This window comes from Podarcis tiliguerta, assembly GCF_965153285.1.
Source record: "Podarcis tiliguerta genome assembly, chromosome: 5".
NCBI lineage: Eukaryota > Metazoa > Chordata > Lepidosauria > Squamata > Lacertidae > Podarcis > Podarcis tiliguerta.
Genome location: NC_139538.1, coordinates 33732884 through 33747922, shown reverse-complemented (window position 1 = coordinate 33747922; position 15039 = coordinate 33732884). Strand labels below are relative to the sequence as shown.

At 42.4% G+C, this 15039-nt stretch overlaps 1 protein-coding gene and 1 long non-coding RNA gene across 9 annotated transcripts in view; one reads left to right on the top strand and one right to left on the bottom strand.

Annotated features, from left to right (window-relative positions):
• The window catches only part of ST6GAL1 (ST6 beta-galactoside alpha-2,6-sialyltransferase 1), a 107983-nt gene that overhangs the window by 34076 nt on the left and 58868 nt on the right, over positions 1 to 15039 (top strand). The window contains exon 1 of one of the 8 annotated variants that reach the window (XM_083442873.1): positions 101 to 320. The exons of the other annotated variants lie outside the window; for them this stretch is intronic. The gene's annotated coding sequence lies outside the window, so the exon portion shown is untranslated. Of the gene's footprint in view, positions 1 to 100; positions 321 to 15039 lie in introns of those variants that run through there. 8 annotated transcript variants of the gene reach the window in all.
• Positions 4242 to 10848, bottom strand: LOC310678738. Its single transcript, XR_014511917.1, has 2 exons — positions 9412 to 10848; positions 4242 to 8365 (listed from the first exon to the last, which is right to left on the bottom strand). It is a non-coding gene; the product is annotated as an uncharacterized lncRNA (long non-coding RNA).

Genomic DNA, 15039 nt, shown 5'->3' with positions numbered 1-15039 from the left:
TAGGTTAGTTTCTCCCAATTGCCTCTAGCTTATTAAGATTTTGTTCTTGGGATGGGGAAACGGTAACGGTAACACGGTCGTGTTTTTGTTTCTGAAATGGTAATTAACTGGAGGGCTCAGTTTCCAAACGTGGGCAATATAAATCTTGGATAGAAAACTTTGCAGAGGCAAACTTGAAAAGTTTTCGCGGTTTGCCTGTAGGTTGGGGTCTTGAGGTTGTTGCTGAAGGAGATTCAAGCAGGAGCAAGACTGAATGAACTTGGATCTCAGCGGTATCATGTAGAGATGACTTGGAGATGGAACAACTTCCAGTGCATCAGGTTTGGCCCCTCAGTCACTCCTCCTGCTTTTCATTTGCAGAATGCTGTTTTCATTTGTTCATCAGTTCTCTGTAGAAAAGAGCAGCCTGCTGAGATAATAATGTTAGCAATCAATACTGCTGGTTTTTTCCCTTGAAGATCCTTATATTCTCTCCATCTGTTGTGACATCTTGTGCTCCTCTTGAGTTTGCGTTTTGTCTGGAAATGCAATTAATGGTTTCTTTATTTTCTTATTAGCAGTGGGCACAATCCACTGAGAAGCGGGAACAGTTGCGCATCTCACAATCCATTTGAGTAGGGCTTGCACAGGAGAGCTGCCGGTTTGATTGCACCTTAAATATTTCATCAAGTATCTGTATATGTTTTCTCTGTAGCATTCGTTCCAGAATAGATAAAAGTTATATAATGGAGAGTGTGTTCATTTAACTTGCAGATTCCATGATAAAAGAACAACGTGAGCAGATATTTTTCTGCCATGGGTTCTGCTCCAGATATTTTGTTTTCAAGTAGAAGCATTTGGCATCTCCTGTTGCTAGGCAGGGAAAAGTGTGAATTATAAAAATATGCTGAAACTTGAGGGAGACACATTTGGATTTTAATATGTTGCTGATATTATTTTTCAGTATGTTTAAGGCTGCCGTTCTGGACATAGTTTGGAGCAGATAATTTTACTTGACTTTAATAGGACTTGTATATGTGAAATTGTGCCTGGGATTTCTGCTTGAATTCAAAAGAAAGGCACTGTCATCTGTTCTTGAGTAAAACTTCAAAAGGCAAGGATTTTGCCCAGTATAAATCATGTAATTCCCCCCAAAGTTGATCCTTCAATATTAATACAGAGGGCAGCAAGAGCAATAGAATAAGAGCAGTGAGAGCAATAGCCAGGGCGTTTTTTTCTAGGAAAAAAAGGTGCTGGAAATTCTTTTTAAGGACCTTTCTTTAGGGGAGCACCCAGCCAAAGTTTTTGAGTTTTTTTAGAGGGGAGCACAGTGCTCCCCCCCTAAAAAATGTTTAGAGGTATTGTCATTTTGTAGTTCAAATCAGGAAAAATTAATAAATACAGTAAAAGGACAAAAGTACAAAGATTCACAAAATGTTTAGGGGTGCTTCTATTCTTATGGCCACAGCTTCTGAAATGCTGTGCCATAATGCTAGGGGGACGCATAATGCTTTAGGGGCCGTGGGTGGCGCTGTGGGTAAAACCTCAGTGCCTAGGACTTGCCGATCGTATGGTCAGCGGTTCAAATCCCCGTGGCGGGGTGAGCTCCCGTCGTTCGGTCCCAGCTCCTGCCCACCTAGCAGTTCGAAAGCACCCCTAAGTGCAAGCAGATAAATAGGTACCGCTTTATAGCGGGAAGGTAAATGGCGTCCCATGCGCTGCGCTGGTGCTGGCTCACCAGAGCAGCTTCGTCACGCTGGCCACGTGACCTGGAAGTGTCTGCGGACAGCGCTGGCTCCCGGCCTCTTAAGCAAGATGAGCATGCAACCCCAAAGTCGGTCACGACTGGCCCGTATGTGCAGGGGTACCTTTACCTTTACCTTTAATGCTAAAAAGGTGCTGGAACTCAGTTCCTGTAAGTTCCGGCTGAAATTAAGCCCTGGCAATCTGAAATAGAGGGCAGTGAAAACCTCTTCCCATAAACCTCTAGAGAAGTGATGGGGGCGCAGTAGCTGTCCATGTGTCTATCAGATCCACATTTTGAGCACATATACCTGTGTAACGTCCCACTTGTCTTTGGATACACAGTTGAGCTCCATGCTGGGCCCTGTATACTAGTCAACCCAGCAAACAACTATTGACCAGCTGCAAACACCCCCTTTGGGGGAAGATGGTGGAAAGGGTCATGGTGGGACTGCTAAAAGCATTCTTGGAGGACACTGATTATTTAGATCATTCTTTTTTGCAAGGGGATAAAGGAATAGAGATTGGGTTGTGCATCTCCTGATTCCCTCTTCCAAATTCCTACCTCCTTTGGGCAGAGCTTCCTTTCTGCTTCTCCTGGCTGAGTCTCACAGGTCTTCTGGTTGTGGTCTGCTGCTGGTCTTCTTCACAATTCACTCAGGAAGGATTCCTCCCCAAGGCCTGTTCTCACACCACTCCCCTATAGCATTTGCCACAGAAAATTATTATCCGGTGCCACCTTGCTTGGAAATGTTACGTGAGGTTCACGCACCCAGTAGTTGGAACTGTCAAGGACAGGCCACCTGCTCTGCCACAGAATTCACCCTTGTAGCTTTCCCTCTTCCTTCTCTTCTTACAAACTACAGTCGTACCTCAGTTCCCGAACGCCTTGGGAGTCAAAACATTCCAGCTCCCAAACGATTGAAAACCGGAAGTGAGTGTTCTGGTTTTTCAAATGTTCTTTTGGAAGCCAAATGTCTGACGGGGGCTTCCGATAGGCTCCAGGAGCTTCCTGCAGCCAATCAGAAGCCACGCTTTGGTTTCCAAACGTTTCAGAAGTCAAACAGACTTCCAGAACGGATTCCATTTGACTTCTGAGGTACAACTGTATGTAACTGGGACTGTTTGGTCTGGGCTAGTCATAATTTTATCTTAATGTGATCAGTAGAGCATGGATTCGAGCCCTACGTTGGGCAAAAGATTCCTGCATTGCAGGGGGTTGGACAAGGTGATCCTCATGATCGCTTCACACCCTAAATTTCTCTTTCTTTCTTTCTTTCTTTCTTTCTTTCTTTCTTTCTTTCTTACAAAAGTGTGTGCAATGTCTCTCTCTCGTATTCCCCCCCCCCATGTAACATTTTTACAAATCAGTTTCATTTGTTGAGACATTAGGAAGAAAAGGGGGAAAGATGGGTGGGGGTGGGGTTGGGTGGCGATGTTTCTGTTTTACTTACTATATGTAGGGTTTGGTGTCAGCGTTGCTTGTGCAGGTTCTTTGCTGTTCACTTGTGTTCCTTTGGTGGCGAGAGAGGTTGGGGTTGGCCTGTTGTTGTTGTTGTTGTTGTTTAGTCGTTTAGTCGTGTCTGACTCTTTGTGACTCCATGGACCAGAGCATGCCAGGCACTCCTTTCTTCCACTGTCTCCTGTAGTTTGGTCAGACTCATGTTTGTGGATTTGAGAACACTGTCCAACCATCTCGTCCTCTGTCGTCCCCTTCTCCTTGTGCCCTCCATGGGGTTGGCCTAGGGTGTGGTTATTCATTTGTGGTTGGCTGTGGTGGCCTTTGTTTTCATGTGTGAGTGGGGTGCGTGGCACACCCTAAATTTCTGTGATTGCTTTAGACTTCTTTACACCTGGGCAACAGGCATGAAAAAATAGCCAGATCCCCTCCCTTCTAGCCTCCCAAGGATACAATTTACAGCCAGCTTAAGTTAGGCCAAAGGATAAAAAATAATTCATATTTCCTGTTCTTAAATGCACACCATTCCTTTGAGCAGCCACAAAAACCTCAAGCTATCACATATCCTGTTTAACACACAACTGTGTAAAATATTTACTTCATTGCTGTCAGGAAAAGCTCCCAATATGTCACAATTATATGTTGAGCTTCCATGTCATCTTACACTGTAAAATACCGTTTTTTTTTCCTTTTATGAAAATGTTATGCAAAACTGCCCCAGTTGCTCCCCTGCCAGGTAGTCCTGCATTTTTGCATTGTTACCAAGGTGTACGGTGCTTTCATCTAGTGCAAATGACATTGAAGTTGAAAAAGAAAAATACTTTAAAGCTCATTTTGTAAGTATCCCAACAACATGTCAAACCTTGAAAATGAGGCTACTTGCTTTTGGGCACCTTAGCTCACTGCACATAGTACATTAAAAAAAAAAGTAGTGGCTAAGCTCAGCATTACACTCTCTTCAGCTCAGCTTGACAACTGCCCCTCTCTCTCTGCCTTGGGACCGATTACCAGGAATCACAGAGTCATTTCCTATGAGATAACTTTGTGCTTGAGTTCAGAATGCACAAGTATAGTATTGGTTTATTTAGAAAGGGTGCTATGGGCAGGTATCTTGTACATGGGAATTGGAACCAAAGTAAAAAATGCCACATATATAGTTAACACACTTTTGACCGTCTTTCACAATAAGAGTGGAGATTTTTTGCACCTCTAAGTTTGCACTTTTTGGTGGAGTGTGGTCCTAAATTGCACCAGCAGCTATGAGTACAGAATCTTAGGTATTCGGTTTTCCAGATTGATTAATCCATAGTAAACCAAAGTGAAACTTCTGTGTGTTGACACAATGGCTTTACACAGTGCTATTTTTCTAGAGAAAGTGGTGCTGGAACTCACCACAAATGCCTCCCTCGTTCTCTTAGAATGGCAATGGTGGTCACCTGAGAGATGCCAAAACTGAGTTCGAGTGAGTTCCGGCTGGAAAAAAAGCCCTAACTTTACACTTTAAATGTATGGTGCGTAGCTTCTTTTATTGCACCAAACTCCAGCCCTAGTTCATAGATCTAAGACATGAACTCCGAATAGTAGTCTGAATAGAAAGTTATATTTGGTGGAAGCCGTTGTTGGCTTCATCCTGAAAATTCTTCTACTTAATTTTAAGAAAACAGCATTGTCAAGGCTTGATTGCACGTCGTGATGTCTTCATTTTATATTTGCAGAAGTATAAAAAAAGTGGAAAAGTGAAATCTTTAGCAGTAATTGTCTCCCCGCAACCCCTATCAAATCCCCCGGGTTAGAAATCCTGCTTTTCATTTCTGCTGGGCTATCACATTTTCACTCCTGTCTGTTAATTCACGTGGCACTTCTTTGCTGCTGCTGCTGCTGCTGCTATTATCTGATTCTAAATACTAATACCAACAGAAAATGGATCCACTATCAATATTGGCTCTATTTTACATTCCTTTCAGAGAAGCTAGAATGAAGGTGATTGCTTCTATCACCGTTTTATTTTCCTATAGCATCCTTAATCACTAGTAATGTCCTATAATGCCAACAGAGTTCTGACAGTAGGACTTCAGTGCATTGAAGATTCCCACTTTTCAGGACTAGAAGACTCGTGGTCCTGTCCAATTCTAGAATTTTATGCAAACTGTAAAGGAAGAACTATGCCATACTGTACAGACTGAAACATCAGTAAAATGACCAACCCCAGCACTGTATAAAATAGATTGTGTTGTTATATAGTTCCTTCTTAATGCCTTATTCAGCTGCAGCTGGGACCTGGCGCAGGCAGGCCAGGATCAAAAAGGCAATAGATGGGGTCAGAAATGGGCTGCAGGTAGAGTGGCCAGATGTAAAAGAGGGCTTGGCTCCAGCAGCTTTAACACCTGTGCTGAAGAGGGAATTTCAGCAGATGCAGCTTGTCTGAGCTCCCCCTCCCCACACCCCCTTGCATTGCATTGTTTTGTGGTGTTCTTCCAAAATATGGGAGGAGCTTCCACAAGTTCCCTGTTGCAGAAGTTTATGGTTGCATGTGGATGGCTGCGGGACTGGCAGCATGATAGCAGGGTCACTCCTGCCCTCATGCAGTGTGGATTGCATGAAGAGGAGTAGAATGGCTTTGTCTGTGGTAAACACAAGGCATAGCATGTCTAGAGTTTGGTGTTTGGCTCCTTCCTATGGTAAAAATTTGGGCTTCTGTGCTCCTATCCAACCTGTTTACCTCATTTTCATTAGTGAAGAAACCCAAATGAGGAAGTTTCCTTGCACGCTGCGGAAACTGGTGGTCTGCGAGCTAATTTGGTTTCTGTGTCTGCAGAGGCACCTTCTGATGAGCTTAATTCTGTATTTTCCCCCTGCCCTGCACCTGACTAGCGCATACAGAAAAGCTGATACAGCTCTTGCTCTCTCCTTCATCCTGACATAGGTTTGTAACATAAACTATTGTACAGTCCTAGGTCAGAGCTATCAGTTTTCAAATCACCCGCTCCTTAGTCATCACGATTATGAAGGCAGATTTCGTGTTGATGTTGGTCTAAGCAGTTCTCTTGCAGATTAATTCTAAGCAACTTCTGTGGGCTGAAGTCCTTCAAGAATAATTAACCAAAAGGACATTACGAATCATTATGTTTTATATCTTTTTCATTACAGGTTTTCTTGGGATACTATTGTCACTAAATGGTGGTTCGTTGCAAATGGATCTGATTTCTGCTGACTTCGCAACCTATTATCTAGTGACAGGTGTGCTACCTAAATCGCTGAATAGATCACTTTGGAATTTGTTCTTTGTATAGTATTTCAGCCAAACCTGCACGCAGGCTTCGTTCTTCACCACTGTCATCAACCCCAGCAGTACTCTTTTTTTTAAAGTGTGTCTTTCCGACACTGCAGTATTTATTACTAAATGCCAAAATGATCCATTCAGCAGTTATGCCCCCCCCCACTGTATTAATATAATTAATGTCTAGATTAGAAATTTGTAAATGTATTTTAATGCATGAAAGCATTCTTATGATATTCTAAGCTTTTGTACCAACATATCTCTGCCAAAGAAAGCATAGGCATCCGTGTTGGTCCATAGTGGTGTGTTGGGGGGAAATCCACTGTAAAGCAGTTCCTTTATCACAACCAACCCAGAATGTGACAAAATTTTGAGAAAGCTGGAGAACCTGGAAATTTCCTTGCTACTTTGTGGCATTTCAGTTGCCTGTGGGGTTGGGATATTACTTTTTAAGGAATGTTGCCAAATTTACCTTAGCAATGTGTGATGGGACCATTTGAGCAAATATATGCATCTGGATTTAAATCTCAGCTGAGTTCCCATTAGTCGGAACAGAGCATCAAACTGCATGCTGTGCTCCCACTGTTAGTACAAGGGAACACCTTGTTTCCTTGCTCTGGGCTAGCACCACCCCCTGCTATTCCTTTCAGGTCCTGTCCCCCCCCCCCCATACATGTTTGCTAACAGAGGTGGCCCAAGACATTTTGGCATGTTTAGCAGAACATCCCCCGTGATCGTAAAAATAGAATTTGCTTTCCTTCGGTAGTAGCTCTGAACCTGCCACCTGAACTGAGCCTCTTGTTTGCATTGCCCAATGGCAGGGCCGGTCCTGATTAGAAGCAAAAACCATTCATCGAAACTGATCTGCACTAGATAGATTCAGAGCCAACCAAAATATTTATTGTCTTCGCTTACTATTATTGCTACCAGAATGGATGTCTCTCTGACAGATGGCTGTGTAGGGGAAGGATTCTGTAGAAGCCAATGGAGGCCATTTCATAGCAGAAAGGTCTTGTCAGTAAAAACAACAACCCACCAAAGAGTTGTGTGGCACGTTATCAACTAATAGATTTATTGTGGCATGAACTTTTGTGGGTGCGTCCGTGTCATCAGCTACAGGATTGGACAAAAGGAACTCTGTTCTGCAAAAGCTTGTTCCACAATAAAACCTCTTATTTTTAGTCTTTAAGGTGCCACAAGGCTCTTTGTAGGTCATGGGACAACAGACTGTATTCCCACAGCCATTGCTAGTCCCTATATCTTGCTTTTATTGATTTATTTTCACACATTTAGCCTGCCTTTCAGTCCCTTAAGAGCTGCCATAATGCCTAATGAATTACGCTACCATAAAGGCACTCCCAAAAAGAAAATGCCAAAAATCGACAGATTTACACTGCAAACTTAAATCAGCTGCTATTTTAACTGCTTTGGCTTATCTCAGCGAATCCTGGAAATCATAATCCCATGAGTATACAGATAATTTCCTGTTAAGAGATCTGCTGCCACCACCATCTGCTGCCACCAATAAATATATAATATTCTCTATTTCAGAAGTTAAGGCTTTGAGTGCTGTTGCAGGCATGGAAGATTCCCAAGGTTTGAAGAAATACAAAAAAGGACAAAAAGTATTAGGGGGGGGAATCCTCAGGAGGGACCCACCCCCCCACAGTCCACTGAGCATGCTCTATGACTGTGGAATGCTGACTGACTGTTGGAAGGGACTTCGAAATGGAGTTGCTGAAATCCTGAACAGCAGCACTTGCTTGAACACCTGAAGCTAAATTCGTGGACTGGAGGATGGGATGAAGGCAGGAATGTGCCTGTAAGCCCCACTACCACACTCTGTGCTTGTGGGTCCTCCTGCTCATTATTTGACCTTCCCTATGTTGTAGTGGTCCCATCACCTCCTGGCAAATAGAAGGGGAAGAAATGGAGGTAGTGAGAGATTTTACTTTCTTGGGCTCCATGATCACTGCAGATGGTGACAGCAGCCACGAAATTAAAAGACGCCTGCTTCTTGGGAGAAAAGCAATGACAAACCTAGACAGCATCTTAAAAAGTAGAGACATCACCTTGCTAACAAAGGTCTGTATAGTTAAAGCCATGGTGAGAGCTGGACCATAAAGAAGGCTGATCGTCAAAGAATTGATGCTTTTGAATTATGGTCTGGAGGAGACTCTTGAGAGTCCCATGGACTGCAAGAAGACCAAACCTATCCATTCTGAAGGAAATGAGCCCTGACTGCTCACTGGAAGGACAGATCCTGAAGCTGAGGCTCCAATACTTTGGCCACCTCATGAGAAGAGAAGACTCCCTGGAAAAGACCCTGATGTTGGGAAAGATGGAGGGCACAAGGAGAAGGGGACGGCAGAGGATGAGATGGTTGGATAGTGTTCTCGAAGCTACTAACATAAGTTTGACCAAACTGCGGGAGGCAGTGGAAGACAGGTGTGCCTGGTGTGCTCTGGTCCATGGGGTCACGAAGAGTCAGACACGACTAAACAACAACAACAATGTTGTAGTGGGCTTGTACGAACCCTCCATGCAAATGGGGATCCTGCTTTTTCAGGGTTGCCTGTGTGCAGGGTCCAAGCCTCCTGTAGTCTTTCCCCACTCAACATGGGGGAAAGGTTGGCAAGCAGGCAGCAGAGTGCAAACTGGGATGTTTACGTCAGGGCTTGCACTGCCTTGCTCTCTATCTATGAATTTGGCATTTTCGTGTTCAGGCAAATGGAGTGAACACAGCTTTTTGTTGTAGCCTCTGCTTGTAAGCCAGTTAATCAATGATTAAAATCTCTCCATTTTGTGTGGCGGCTCAAGCCTACCTGGTGCACCAGTTTCAGAAAAGTAAGTATGTTTACACGGAAGCAGTTCCAGGGTTGTTTTGACTATACATGATCTTGTCTTTACATGCAATCCCTGAAGTGTACCCCATACACAAGTTGTGAGTTACCTGTTATGTGTATTCCCACAATGCTCTGATCTCACAATAAGGAAGGCTCAGAGGGATGGTGCCTGGTGTCTAAGTCCTCTAACTCGTTGGTGCTTGAACTTTCTTTAATGAAGTTGTTCATCTTAGGCTGTGGAGTCGCTGCAGGTGACACCCAAGGAAGTGGAAGATCAGTCAAGTTGCAGGGAACCGGGAGGATGTGCAGGATTAGTGCTTCTAGTGGTTGTCCTGCTGCTCTCAGAAAAACCCTTTTGTGGCCTGGATTATACGTTATGCCTGGGACAAAGTGTGCAGTCCTTTTAAATTATGACAATAAATCCTGAAATTGGTTGCCATAAATGAGTAAAAGGAGAGTACAGTAAAGTTGATGCTACAGCTTTATTTATGGTCGCGTTATTAATTACCATTTCCTCACTCTCATAAAGAACGGGTTTTTATGTACTGTATGCTGTTACTTGGCTACCTAGGTTTGCTTTCTTACCTTTCTACATTTTTTGGGTTAGCGAAGAAGCCTCTTGAAATGAGCATTGGAATGTATAATGAAAAGAGGAACCGGAAAAGTGCAGAATTTGAAAAGCCTAGCATTTGTTTGCTTAAATGAAGATCCATGTTCGCTTTGCCTACTTGATTAACTGCGGTACTAATTACAACATTGTAATGGGATGTTACATTAGGAGCTTGCAAATTGATTCAGTTGAATTGTTAGTATTTAGGTTTCTATTTTGCCTTCTCCCTATGAGCAAAAGGAATCACACAGAACACACAATTAAACCTTTAAACATGTGTTCATAAACCCTACATCAATTTTTCTTCACTTCTTAAATTCAGTAATTGACTTTTCAGTGGACTGTTTTTAAAATTTGAAGTTTGCTTCTCCCTTCCTCTCTCAGTTTGGCATGCCTTTTTCCACAATTCCCTTTCTTTCCTCAGGTGAGGAAAGTCTCAAACTTAATCCGTTCCGGAAATCTGTTCCAAAATCAAAGTGTTCCAAAACCAAGGCACACTTTCCCATAGAAAGTAATGCAAAACAGATTAATCCGTTCCAGACTTTTAAAAACAACCCCTAAAACAGCAATTTAACATGAATTTTACTATTTTATGAGACCATTGATCCATAAAATAAAAGCAATAAACAGTACTATAAAATAAATAAAACAGTATTTTAGATGATAAAAATTAAAATTAATTTTTTTTCTTACTGATGATAGTCATTGTTTGGATGGGGGGCTTTTATCCATTTCCGTGGTCACACAATCAATCAATCAGTAGCTGAACTGGGATCCACAAAGTCACAAAAACAAATTAACTGAAAAAGCATCAAAACAAAAAACGCAAAATAAATAGCAAAAACAAAAGCACCAAATATAAGCTCCAAATATCACCTCAGAACACTGCAATCGGAAATGGATGGCTTGAATTACAGTGGGGGGGGATGCAAATTAGCAGAGCAACAGGAAACACTGGGACTCAAAACGGAGCACGTTCGGCTTCTGAAAAAAGGTTCGAAAACCGGAACACCTGGTTTAGCAGTGTTCTAATTCCAAGTTGTTCGTGAACTAAGCTCTTCGAAAACCAAGATACCACTGTAGTTCATTTCAGGTCTGGCGTCTGTCACCTGATACATGACAGGACATCCACCATACAGTACTGTGTATTCTTGCAGTTGCTGAGTCCTGTTTGAAAGCTGCAGGTATGCTGATCACCTGTTCAACCAGGAGTGGGGTTGGGATGTTCTTGCCACCCCTTCTGAACAGCTAGGTGATACTGCCTGTATTCTAGCAGAGCTTTGCATGTAGGGCTTTGCATGTAGGAGACAATGTCACCACCATTCTTTGCGTGGCTGGTTCTCCATAAACAGAGTGTGTGAGAGCTCTCTTCTGTACACAAATATGCTGTTGGACTCCCCTCAGCCCCAGCTAGCATGGCCCGGTGATTAGGATTGATGGGACTTGTAGTCCTAACCCAAATGGACCATCACAGGTTCCCCAACCTTGCATTAAATTCTCCTATCTGCTTCTGTAATTCTTTCCCATGGATACAGTGCAATAGGCAACAAGTATCCCTATGTATCAAGCACATCAGCAAAAAGATCCACAAATACGAAAATATACACCAAACAATGCATAAAAAGAGATAATGAACACAATATAAATAGGACAATAATACTACAAACCAACATGTTATAGATCCATTTCAACCATTAAGCTTTTTCCCAAAGATATTCTGATTAGTTCTGATTCCTTGGGAAAGGTTTTCTAAATAATCTTATTTGGGAAATGTGCCCAATTGATTCTTGTTGTGCTTGGGCGGCTGATGATTTTTTACCTGAGCAGTTTTATTTTTTCTGAGAGGCTGTTTTTCAAGATGCAGGTTGGATTATTATTATTATTATTATTATTATTATTTTACAAACATTGGTCATTTGCCCTTTTGTCTGGCTTTGCCTTGTTTCGGGAAGAGAAATTATTGGGATACATTCCCCAAATATGATGGGGAAAGGTTTTCTAAAAAAAAAAAAAAAAAGGACTGTTACATGCTTAGACACACAAAATAAATAGTGGGCATGATCACATACCTGCCAAAGTTAAGCATTTTTCAGTCCAAGCAATTTCAGAGAGAAGGAAACAGTGTTTAATTCTGTTTGCTTAATTTTGGCTGGGTTTTACCCAAGATTTTTTTTAATTTATTTTTTAGGAAAGGTCTGTACCAATGGTAGGAACCAAATTATTTCCTTGAAGGATTTAAACAACATTCAAGACATGGGGCAGAAGACATCTTTAAGTACAACTAAATGAAGAAAACCTTTGATTACTTTTGGAGTGTTTGATCTTATAATCCGTACAAGTAAATGAAAAAGACAGAGTTTCAGTAATGACAGGGTTTTCAGCCTAATGTTACATGTGTGATCTTCATGATAGCCCCTCTCACAACTCACAACTAGTTTCAGTTCTAAGAGCCAAAAAAAATTTAAATAGCAAAGGAATTTGTAAAACTACTGTGTGGGATACACCGGAATCTCTTGTTGCAGGAAAACCCCTTAAGTATGTGCAAATGAATTTCTGCACATTCATTTCCTTGTCACCATTGTTTCCTTTTAATCTGTGCTGTTGTTAAATGTCAAACTTTACGTTGGCATGCTCTTTGGGGCAGAGAAATATTATTTAAAGCGCTGATGGAGAATATACCTCAATTAAGTAACAGTAGTAGTACTGGTGATGACGTCAGTACTGCTTAAGAGCTGCCTTCAAGGTTTTTTTTTACCTTGTAGACTCCTGGTCTTGTTAGGAATATGCTGTGCCAAGTATTATTAAGTTGTTTCAGGCTCCTCTATCTATCTCTATCATCTGTCTCTCTTTAAGCCTATGGAATCTAATAAAGAACTTTGTGATTATGGAATCAATGTTGTTAGGGACAAAAAACCCCAGGCATTGAGAGTCTTCTCAATGACTGAACCAGAGTTTGTTGGTTGGTTGGTTGGTTGGTTGGTTGGTTTAATTATTTGTTTTATTAAGTTTATATACTTCCCTTCATCTGAGGAACACAGAAAGGTTTGTGAAACACCTTGCTCTGTGAGATCCATTTAGCCCCTTCTCTTCCTATTTTTAAAAGATGTTTGAACTTTCCTGTTCTAGCAAGCATTTCTTTTGTCAGGTGGATAGATTTTATATGGCAGATCCTCCTTTTAGGATATTTAAATCTGCCCAACCTTTCCCTGTTTTTATGCTGCTTTATTGATTTTATAGGATTGTTTAGTTTTGAATTAACATCAGCCGCTGCAAGTGATGCAAATGCAATGGGCAGGGCAGATGTTTTCTACATAAATTACCCCTCCGAGAAAACTGGATACTTTTTTCAAAAATATATATTTTTAAACAACTTTTAAGTGTTAGTTAATGGAGCGAGATCTTCAGCTTTAGTTCATTTTAAATAGGGAATCTTTTAAAAATATGGTTCTTGTAGAGATGCTATATCTGTTTCTTATTATTCATAAGGTTTATACACTGCCTTTCCTCTTAATGTGCTTGAATCATTGTGTGTGTTCTCTATTTTATTCTCAGCAGCCCCAAAAGGTATGTGATCCAATGGCCCAAAGTCATCCTGTGAGGCTTGCAGCTGAATAGGGATTTGAACTTGGTGCTCCCAATCTTAGGCAAGCACAATAAATTCTACACCACTTCTGCTGATTTCCCCCCACCCTACCACACCAAATTTTGAGGTGTGCATAGGGTCACATTGTTTAGGAATATAATAAGCTACCTTATACAGCAGGGGTGGGCAAGGTTTACCAGCCATGGGCCTGATGACTCCCATGGAGATCGTCCGTGGGCCGGACTGGCACACGGACTTCTGCGCATGCCCAGATGCTGAAAATCACATCTGCGCAGAAGCAATTTTCGGCATCTGGACATGCACAGATGCGATTTTCAGTATCTGCGCATGCGCACATGCACTTTCTGGTGCCGCTCGGCAAGTCCCTGCACCGTGCTGTGCCGGTTTAGCGCAGCGCATGGGGGACTTGCCGAGCAGGCAGCTTGGTTTGGGGGCGGCTTGTAGGCCAGTAAAATGGTCTTCGTGGGACGCATCTGGTCCATGGGCTGCACATTGCCGACCCCTGTTATACAGAGTCAGACCCATTGGTTGATCTAGTCCAGGCATCCCCAACTTGCGGCCCTCCAGATGTTTTGGCCTACAACTCCCATGATCCCTAGCTAACAGGGCCAGTGGTCAGGGATGGTGGGAATTGTAGTCCAAAACATCTGGAGGGCCAAAGGGTGGGGATGTCTGAGCTAGTCTGATATTGTCTAAACTGACTGGCAGCTCTTCTCCAGGGCTTCAGATGGGACAATCCAAGTTCGACCTGGAGATGGGTAGTTCTAGAAGGCACAATTTAAGGAGGATGTTGACAAGCTGGAAGTGTGCAGAGGAGGGAAGCCAAGATAATCAAGGGTCTGTAAGCCAAGCCTTATGAGGAACAGTTGAAGGAGCTGGGTAGGTTTAGCCTGGAAAGGAGGAGACTTCAAATATCTAAATGGCTGCCTCATGGAAGATGGAGCAAACATGTTTTCTCCTTCTCTGGAACATAGGACTCAAACCAATGGCTTCAAGTTACAAGAAAGGTGATTTCAACCAAACATCAGGAAGAACTTTCTTGACAGTAAGAGCAGTTTGGCAGTGGAACAAACTCTCTTGGGAGGTTGTGGGCTCTCCTTCATTGGGGGTTTTTAAGCAGGGTTTGGATGGCCGTCTGTCATGGATGCTTTAGCTGAGATTTCTGCATTGCAGGGGTGACCCTTGAACTCTACAGTTCTAAGATGACCCTTGAACTCTACAGTTCTATGATGCCATGCCAGAGAATGAACCTGAGGCCTTCCACATGCAGAGATGCTCTACCACTGAGCTGTACATTCAACAGTATACATTTTTACAATCAATGTTAAAAATGTGGTTCATTCTCTGACTACCATTCTACTTCAAGTGTCCAGACTCAGCTGTTTATGTAGTTAAAACAACGCCACTGTAATTTGTAGTGGAAAGTGCCACTTACATTTTATGCCCACCTTCAGTAACTTCTTGGAGGGGGGGAATACTCACAGCACCGCTTAATGAATATTCCTCACAAACACAAATGTT